Consider the following 10,012-nt stretch of genomic DNA (forward strand, 5'->3'; position numbering starts at 1 on the left):
ATGGATCTTCCTGTTGACAAGAATCATCCAGCCAGCAAACTCGTGTTTGCTCTTTGGTGACATCCCCAGGACCCTGGGCCTGACATTGCTCTGCAGTCCTTGCCAACTCGGTCAGCATCAGGGAAGGCAAACAGCCAGCCTGGCCTGGCTATTTCAGAGGGTAACAACATAAGGGCGTGAGAAGCAGCCAGGGAGAGCCCCCCACGAGGCTCCCTTGGCCAAGATGCTGGAGACCTAGCCTCTGGCTGAAGCCTCCTATTCCTGCCCCATGAGGTGAAGCTGGATACCACTGTATGGGGCTGGAAATAGAAAAGCACTTCCCTATGGCAGTGACCGGCTCCAGGAGTCACTGTGGTGGAAAGGAAGAGAAGAAACACTGATCAATCAAAACTCTATTCTAGTTGCTTTACATACCCATCTCATTTCATCCTCCCAGTGACCTTGGGAGTGCAAGGGAGGGACTCACTATTTCTGTTTCACAAGGGATGGAACTCCAGTTCGGAGAGGTTAAGTAAATTGCCTAAAGTTACTCTGCATTAAAGCCTCAAGTCAAGGTTAGAAGTTCTTGAGCTGGATTCTACCCTTTTAAAAAAGATTCAAAACAGCATATACATCCCACAGTAGGGAACCGGTTAAATTAAATATGCTCCAATCCTACAGTGGAATAGTATGCTGATGCTAAAAAGAATTTGGCATGCTTTAAGTATTGATATGGAATTGTCGCCAAAATGTGTTTTTAAGTGAAAAAAAGCAAGATGCAGAACAGTGTGTATAGTATGCTGCTATTTGTCTACAAGGAGGCAAAAGATACATATACAGTCATCTCTCCATATTCACAGGGCATTAGTTCCAGGACCCCTGCAGATGGCACTATATGAAGATGCTCAAGTACCTTGTATAAAATGGCATAGTATTTGAACATCCTGCTGTATACTTCAAATCATCTCTAGATTACTTATGACACCTAATATAGTATAATGCTATCTAAATAGCTGCCAGACTGTATTTTTATTTGTATTTTTACTATTGTACTGTTATTTTTACTTTTTTCCCATATATTTTGATCTATAATTAGGTGAAGCCATGAACACGGGACCTGCAGATACAGAGCCCGTGGATACAGAGGGCCAACTGTGTTCGTATTTGTAATTGCTTGTATCCAAATAAAATATCTCTGACAGGACATACAAGAAAGGAATAACATTGGCCAGGCACGGTGGTTCATGCTTGTAATCCCAGAACTTTGGGAGGCCAAGGTGAGTGGATCACCCAAGGTCAGGAGTTTGAGACCAGCCTGGCCAACATGGTGAAACCCCATCTTTACTAAAAATACAAAAAAATCAGCCCGGCATAGTGGTGTGCACCTGTAATCCCAGCTACTCAGGAGGCTGAGGCAGGAGAATCCTTTGAACCCGGGAGGCAGAGGTTGCAGTCAGCCAAGATCACACCACTGCCCTCTAGCCTGGGTGTCAGAGAGAGACTCTGTCTCTGGGTTCAAATGATTCTCCTTCCTCAGTCTCCCAAGCAGCTGGGATTACAGGTGCATGCCACCACGCCCAGCCAATTTTGTATTTTTAGCAGAGACAGGGTTTTTCCATCTTGGCCATCCTGGTCTTAAACTCTAGACCTCAGGTCATCCACCTGCCTCGGCCTCCTAAAATGCTGGGATTACAGGTGTGAGCCACTGCGCCCAGCCTCTATGAATATACTTGTTCATAGGGACTCATGGAACAAAAAAAAATATATACGTATATGTACATATATATGTATATATTAATTCTGTAATTATGCTGTGACTAACTCAGTTAAGTAGCATTATATTGTATGTTAAAATGTGTTATTAAACACAAATATTTAAAATATACTATAAAAACCTGTCTTGGCAAATCTTCATTTTTATTTTTATTTTTTTTATTTTTAGAGACAGAGTTTTGCTCTTGTCACCCAGGCTGGAGTGCAATGGCACGATCTCGGCTCACTGCAACCTCTGCCTCCTGGGTTCAAGGGATTCTCCAGCCTCAGCCTCCCAAGTAGCTGCGATTACAGGCACCTGCCACCACACCCAGCTACTTTTTATATTTTTAGTAGAGACAAGGTTTCGCCATGTTGGCCAGGCTGGTCTTGAACACCTGACCTCAGGTGATCTGCCTGCCTCAGCCTCCCAAAGTGCTAGGATTACAGGCATGAGCCACTATGCTCAGCCTTTTATTTTTATGTTTATTAGTTTTTTGTTTGTTTGTTTGTTTTTCGAGGCAGAGTCTCGCTTTGTCGCCAGGCGCCAGGCTAGAGTGCAGTGGTGGGATCTCAGCTCACTGCAATCTCCGACTTCCTGATTCAAGCAATTCTCCTGTCTCAGCCTCCCGAGTAGCTGGGACTACAGGCACACACCCAGCTAATTTTTTTGTATTTTTAGTAGAGACAGGGTTTCACCATGTTGGCCAGGATGGTCTCGATCTCCTGACCTTGTGATCCGCCCACCTGGGCCTCCCAAAGTGCTGGGATTACAGGCTTGAGCCACTGTGCCCAGCCTGTTTATTAGTTTTTGAAACGAAGTCTCTCTCTGTTGCCCAGGCTGGAGTGCAGTGGCGTGATCTTGGCTCACTGTAACCTCCACCTCCTGAGCTCAAGTGCTTCTTCCATCTCAGCCTGCTGAGTAGCAGGGATTACAGCCACACGCCACCATGCCCAGCTAAATTGTGTATTTCTAGTAGAGACGGGGTTTCACCATGTTGGCCAGGCTAGTCTTGAACTCCTAACCTCAAGTGAGCCACCTGCCTCGGCCCCTCAAAGTGCTGGGATTACAGACATGAGCCGCTGCACCTGTTTTTAATACAGATTTTGATGGGGTTCTGCTGTAATATGTACCTTAAAATGTGGAAGTGGCTTTGGAATTGGACAGTGAGTGGAAGCTGGAAGGACTTTGAGGAGAGTGTGAAAGTCTAGGGTTCCAGGCTATTTGCACAAGCCTGATGGCATCTGGAGAGGCTGGAGACTTAAAGAAAAATGTTATTGGAAACGGAGGGCAAGGGGATCCATTAGGGGAACATGGGCACTAGGTGGGAAGGAGGCGTTTCACTTGAAACTTTCTGAATATTTAGAATATTATCAATATGAAAAATAAGCTGATAATATGTAAGTGGTAATTTTTGAAATAAGGCTTTAGAAAAGTGGATGTGATGTCACATGCCTGTAGTCTCAGCTACTTGGGCAGCAGAGGCAAGAGGATTGCTTGAGCCCAAGAGGTCAAGGCTTATAGTGCACTATGATTGCACCTGTGAATAGCCACTGTACTCCAGCCAGGGCAACATAGTGAGACCCCCATCTCTAGTTTTATTTGTTTTGTTTTTGTTTTTGTTTTGAGATGGAGTTTCACACTTGTCACCCAGGCTGGAGTGCAGTGGTGCGATATTGGCTTACTATAACCTCTGCCTCCTGGGTTCAAGCGATTCTCCCACCTCAGCCTCTGGAGTAGCTGGGATTGCAGGTGCCCGATGCTATGCCAGGCTAATTTTTCTATTTTTAGTAGAGACAGGGTTTCACCATGTTGACCAGGCTGGTCTCAAACTCCTGACCTCAGGTGATCTACATGCCTCGGCCTCCCGAAGTGCTGGGATTACAAGCGTGAGCCACCACACCTGGCCTCTATTTTTAAAATAAATAAATTAAGGGCTGGGCGCAGTAGTTCACACCTGTAATTACAGCACTTTGGGAGGCTGAGGCAGGTGGATGACGAGGTCAGGAGTTCAAGACCAGCCTGACCAATACGGTGGAACCCCATCTTTAAAAAAAAAAAAAAATTTGTGTGCCTTTCCTGCAGACTGGAGTCATCCAAACAATGCCCCCAAGAATCCAGACAATGTCTATCTTCCTCTTTCATCATCTTTATCAAGCTAGCTTTGGGGCCTCTTTATTGCCTCTAACTTCTAAAGTGGTCACCATAGTTTTAAGAATCACAGCTATGACTGGGCATGGTGGCACATGGTTTGGTTGCAGCACTTCGGGAGGCTGAAGTGAGATCAGGAGTTCGAGACCAGCCTGGCCACTATGGTGAAACCCCATCTCTACAAAAATACAAAAATTAGCTGGGCACGATGGCAGGTGCCTGTAATCCCAGCTACTGGGGGCACTGAGGTGGGAGAATCACTTAAACCCCAGGAGGTGAAGGTTGCAGTGAGCCAAGATTGGGCCACTGCACTCCAGCCTGGGCAACGAAGCAAACTCTGTCTCAAAAAAAAGAATCACACCTGCAATTAAGGAAGCAAAATTTTTCCATATCCTTGGAGAGAAAGTAATTTTCCCTCAGACCTTATGGTAGAGGGGCGAGCATGGTGGCACGCCTGTGGTCCCAACTACTCAGGAGGCTGAGGTGGGAGGATCACTTTAGCCTAGAAGGTCAGTTCTGCAGCGAGCTGTGATGGCATTGCTGCACTCCAGCCTGGGTAACAGAGCAAGACCCTGTCTCAAAGAGAAAAGAAAAAAAACCAGAATGTCCCATGCTCTGAACTCCAGCCCCAAACCCTAATTAAGAGCCCCGATTCCTAGGATGATTAAAAATGGAATCCTTTTATATTTGGCAAATGCTGTGCTAATGCTATCAGAAATTACAGATGAGATTTGAGGAGGGGAATCAGTAAGGAGCATCCCTTTTCCTCAGTGTGAGTTCTAATCTATTGAGACAGAAAGGAGTAAAATAGGTACGGATCGCAGTGTTACCCTCATTGCTGATGAAGGCCAGGATTGAGGATGTGGCTTAGATGAACCAGGCAACAACCAACAACTTCCTAATGTCATACCCAGAATTAGACCCACCTGTCTGACCATAGGCAGGACTGAGACCCGCGGGCCTCACTGCAGGGCCGGCTGCCTGGCTGTGCTGGCCAGCTGCCGATGGGAGGCGCTACCCGAGGGAAAGCAGGAGGCAGGCAGAGCTAGGCTTATGCTGTCCTCTGAGCTCACAACCACCTCCTCCTTCCAGGAGGGGCTTGAGGGGAAGGGGGAGAAGCTGGGAGGCTGTGACACTAATGGAAGAAACACACGGAAAGGAGTCTTTCCCCCAATCCCCAAATTATCAAGATTGTACTGTTTCTTTCTCCGTATTAAAGTAGCTCATGCCAGCCACATTTCAGGGCCTGGTGCTCAAAAACAGAAGGTGCTTAATACAAGTCAGCCTCCTTTCCTCACTTCTCCATTCAAAATCTTTCTTAACCAGGGTAGGAAGAGATTAGCTTTCCCTTCCTCTCTAACATACTTAGACTTCATTTCTCACTGGGATTGCTCAATTTCTCTTCCTGTGTTGCAATTCCCCAAGCATGTGACTTTCATCTGGCAAGCCTGGCCCTGTGGTGTTGGGATAGCGGAGTTATGCCTCATGTGTTACATTTCTGCACCAAGAAGTCAAATTGCGCTTAATAGACCCAGCTGCCCTGGCCCCGAAGGGGCTCTGCTCTCCCTCCCCGCTCTAGGACCCATCCACCTTCCTTGTGCTCCACTTCCAACAGGTGGAGGACATTCATCTTCTTTTTTGGGTCACCGGGGAATTGAACTCCTTTCTCATGTTTGGGAGACCCCCACCACTTTACGGTTTTATCGGGAGGAGTTCCCCACCTTCTACTAGAGAAACACTCTGTTTCTCTTTTCTCCAACTCCCTTTTGCAACTACCGCCAGGGCATGTGGCCCGGCTGGCCCACCAGAGGAGCCTGATCCAGACCCGGCGGGCCTGTGGGGGTCTGCGGATGGCGGGCAGTGCAGCACATCTGAATTCCTGCACAGCAGGGCGCTGAGCCGGCTGGGGACACGTGGAGGTTTCTCTGCACACAGGGCTCGGGTTCCGTCGGGGTGTTGTCCCTGACTGTGCAGCTTTAAACCTAGTTTTAGGGTCTTGTGCCGGTTCTGTGCACTGCCTGTTTACCTTCTGATACATTTTCTTCTCCACTCAGGCAGTCGCCGTCGGTGGTTTGTAGCTAGGAGCAAGGACCGTGATGCAGTCATTGAGTCCCTGACTTGGTCTTCCAAGCCTGATGTTCCCATCGGTTCTCCCGTGAGGTAAGAGAATACGCCAAGTGTGCAGAGACCACGTCTCGGGAGGGACCTGGCGCACTCGCACCACCTGCAGCCTTTCTCCCTTGGTGGTGGGGAAGGCGCTGCTGTGGACAGCGACTAACTCAGCAGAGGAACCAGGTGTACTGGGCTTCATTTCGCCAAAACCAACCCGGTGACCTCTGGCAAGTCACTTCACCTTTCGAGATTTTCTCACGTGTCAAATGGTCTGGGTGGAGGTGCCAGACCAAAAGATGCCCTAATTTTAATACGTTTCGGTTCTCGAAGCTGGAGTCTCATTTCACTACTTCAGCTTCATGGAGGGTTTTTCTTTGTTTTTTTCCTGTCATAACTTGCAGTAACCTAGTTCAAGCAACAAAGCTTGATGGACTGTTACTTTTATTGGACCTGCCAGTCCTAGTTTCCAGCCCCAGACTCAGCTGCGTCCCAACTTTAAAAGTCCAAGAACCAGGACTTTGCAACAGAGGGATTACAATAACATGCATTCAAACTATACCCGGGAACTGGGGGTTAGAAACTCTGCCTGCTTCTACTTACGGAAGGTGTCCCCTTTACTTATGGCGGGTGGGTTTGTAGAAAAGCCCATTCAAACTTGCTGGGGCTTGAATCTCGGCTCTGAGTGGCTGTGAGTGGCCTGGAGTGAGTGACCTCATTCAGGTTCCCACATGCCACTTAACACTCTAACTCATGAGGTGGGGCTGACTTAACTTTCCCAGGAAGGTTGTGAGTTTCTCAGGTGCAGGGGCGGTGACTTAAATACATTTCATATCCCCCCATCTTTACCCCTTTCTCACCTTGACATATATGTGTACCTGTATAGAGGTAGAACATCTCTGTAAGACCCACCCAAGAAACTGACAGCAGTGAGTGTCTCGGGGAAGACCGAAACCAGGAGGAGGAGATTTACTCTTATGTTACATTCTTGAATATATTGCCATGAACATAATAATATTTTTAAACTGCCTAATAAAGAAATATGATAATTCACATCTCCATTTTCATTTCATTTTGTGGAGGTAGCATCCTATATTTATCCAACCCCTATTTAGGGGCATCCTGATTTCTGCATCTTGCCAAGGGAAGTTGCGTCACCTCTCATCAACCTGGAAAGGCTTCCCAGAGGAGGTGACTTCTGGCAGATGAGTAGGAGTCAGAAGAGGCAGGGTAGGACATGAGGAGAAGGTATTCTAAGCAGGGGGAACTCAATAATGAAGGTGGGAGGTGGGAGAGCGTGGCCCTTGTGAGGAAACGCAAGGAGGGAGGGGGATGGGTGGCGATGAGGCTGGGGGTGCCGACAGGGCATTTACGGCTCTTGCAGCGCCCTAGGAGCTTGAATCTTGGACCCGATCCCAGGCACAGTGGGGAACCATTGAAATAATCTGGGGCTGGCAAGCAAGACTGATCAGCTGTACGAGTCAGCAGCACTGTTTCAGGAAAAGCAAGACTTAACCAGCTCTTTAGCTGTATCACTTACCAAATACGCGTTTACTCACAAGGAGGGCTGGTTTCTTACTGTCACCTCTCATTCCAGCCTGCGGCAGGCTCCAGATGGAAAACAGGCACAGAGGTGTGGGAGCAGGGGACACCCCTAACTCTGTAAGAGGCCTCAAGAGTGTGATGGAGAAAGCCTTCCCAGGCTGAAAACTCAGACTCAGAGCTCCCCAGACAGGCAAAGGCAGGAAAGGTCCTTCCAGGCAGAGCGACTGTGGGAGGAAGCTCAGGGCGCATGCGCAGGGAATTAGGCTTGACAGGTGAGAAGGGACCAAGCGCTAATGAGGTTGGTCGGTTGGTTTTTTTCACATTTTATATCACTCCCTATGAGGTTGGTTTTTATTTATTTATTTATTGAGATGGAATTTTGCTTTCGTTGCCCAGGCTGGAGTACAATGGCACAGTCTTGGCTGACTGCAACCTCTGCCTCAGACTCCTGAGTAGCTGGGATTACAGGCACACGCCACCACGCCCGGCTAATTTTTGTATTTTTAGTAGAGACAGGGTTTCACCATGTTGGTCAGGCTGGTCTTGAACTCCTGACTTTAGGTGATCCACTCTCCTTGGCCTCCCAAAGTGCTGGGCTAACAGGCGTGAGCCACGGCGCCCAGCTGAGATTGGTTTTTACTGAGCTATTTTATAAATCATCTGGGGCGCTTCAGAAATCCCCAGACCGACCCAATCAGAACTTCCAGGTGATGCCTTTAATCTGATGACTCTGGGAAACGTGGCTGTAGTCTAGACAGAGAGTTCTCTAGTGTAGTTGCTGGCTAAGGCCGTAAGGAGGGGCCCCACCCACACTGCAGAACCTGTCAGTTTGGTAGGCCTGGGAATGAAGGCGGACCAGTTCTTCCTGTGAGGTGCAAACAAAAACTGGAAAAACAGCGAGACAGACGCATCTAGGTTCTTTCTTGGCGTGGCTGAGGTTGCACCATGTCAGACTTTGGCCATTACTGAAGCCCTCTCAGCAGGGGCCTCTGTCCTTGCCAAGAAGCTAGAAAGAACTAGAGGACAGATGAGTCAGAACGGAAAGGCATGAGGTTTCTGGGCGTCCAGGGGTGCTCACCCGTCCCTCAGGGCTTCCCCTCCTGCTCTGCCCCTTTCTCATCCCCACCCAGGATATCTTTCTCCCTATAAGTGAGAACCCCCCCCCCACCACCACTCCCCAGTCCCCACTCTGCAGTCAGCCTGAGGATGCAAGCAGGAAGCTGTTGGAGCTTGAGGGAAGGGAAGCAGGAGTGAGTGCCCGTGATGCTGGTGTCTTTGTTCTCTGAGCTGGATAGAAACTAACCACGGGGCAGCCTGCTACCAGCAGCACTGGGGTTTTTTTGTTGCTGTTGTTGTCGTTTTGTTTCTTTTTGTTTTGTTTTGTTTTTTTGAGACAAAGTTTCATTCTGTTGCCCAGACTGGACTGCAGTGGTGGGATCTTGGCTCACTGCAACCTCTGCCTCCCGGTTTCAAGCAATTCTCCTGCCTCAGCCTCCCTAGTAACTGGGATTATGGGTATGTGCTAAAATAGCTCAGTAAAAACCAATCTGCTATTTTTAGCAGAGACAGTTTCACCAGTTGGCCAGGCTGGTCTTGAACTCCTGACCTTAGGTGATTCACCTGCCTCAGCCTACAAAAGTGTTGGGATTATAGGCCACCACTCCCGGCCCAGCAGCACCGGTTTTGCAGGGCAAACATCGTTTGTCTGGAGTTAATCATATGGCCTACATAAGATGTGGTCCCTCCGGATTCCCAGCTGGCCCTGGCACTTGGAGCTGGAGAGGGCATGTTGACAAGAGTGAGACTCCCTGATGATGTACTGTGCTGGCTCTCAGATGGTAATGTCAGGTGCCTTTGTCTCGGAGAACCCTTCCCATCCCACTTCAGTTACTCAGCAAACATTGATTTGAGGCCCTGCCGTTCTGGGCCTGGGGCCCAGAGGAAGAAAGGCATGACCCCAGCCCGTGAGTGCTGGCTGAGAAGCACACAGAGGCAACGCTGCCGAGATGAGCAGGGAGAGGGCTGAGATGCCCTGAGGACAGCAAGGAGGGCACTAACCCGGAAGGGGGGCCGCAGAGATGCCTGAGCTGAGTCTTGAAAAGCCAGGCGAGCTGCTCACCCCAAAATAAAGTTTTTTCTGGCTGAACAAACCAGCCAGGGGGAAGAGACCGCAGTGCGATTTCAGGGCTAAAACGGGAGTGTTTACAGATCTCCCTTCCCCAGAGACCCTCGTGCTTGCCCCCCACCCGCAACCCCCCCCCCCGACTCCCACAGTACCTCCCGAGGGAAAAAGAGCAGAAAAGGCCCCAAGGGGAGGTATTGCTGGCAGCCGGGGGTGGGGAGAAGCTGCTCAGTCTTCTGCTGAAGGGTGGAGTGGGGAAGGAGCTGGGGTCATTCCTGGCTGTTGAACTGCTCTGCCAGAGTGGGGTCCTGTGGCGCAGTTAACTCCACAGACCGTCCCGACGGCTCGGAGGA

The sequence above is a fragment of the Saimiri boliviensis genome, chromosome 17 (assembly GCF_048565385.1).
Source record: "Saimiri boliviensis isolate mSaiBol1 chromosome 17, mSaiBol1.pri, whole genome shotgun sequence".
NCBI lineage: Eukaryota > Metazoa > Chordata > Mammalia > Primates > Cebidae > Saimiri > Saimiri boliviensis.